Source organism: Morone saxatilis, unplaced genomic scaffold (assembly GCF_004916995.1).
Source record: "Morone saxatilis isolate NCDOM2014 unplaced genomic scaffold, NCSU_SB_2.0 Contig23, whole genome shotgun sequence".
NCBI lineage: Eukaryota > Metazoa > Chordata > Actinopteri > Moronidae > Morone > Morone saxatilis.
Window position 1 is genome coordinate 2,453,378 of NW_023339796.1, and position 418 is coordinate 2,453,795.

A 418-nucleotide genomic window follows, 5' to 3' on the forward strand; every position below is an offset into this window, starting at 1 on the left:
AAAATAAAAAACAATCAAGTTTAGGATCAAGGTGTGATTTTATTAAGTAAATCCTTCATACAATTTATATTGCACATTTTTACATTCTAAATCAGGCTTTAATGAGACTAATTTTATTATTACATGTATTTATGTATTGTATACAGCAAGAACTCAAATCATAAGCATTTCAGAATCAGAATCAGAATCAGAAATACTTTAATAAGTATTTCATGGAAGCAGACAGCAAAAATAATATCAATCAATTAGAGGAAATCTATTTGGCTCATTTAACCAATGAGATGATGCATCAATACAGTAGCAAAGCACACACAATATATAATATACATATATAATTTTGTCACATCTTTGACAGGTAAAAATGCCTAAAAAAGTTACTTATAAGACATTCAATAGGAATTTAAAAGATTGTATAAAT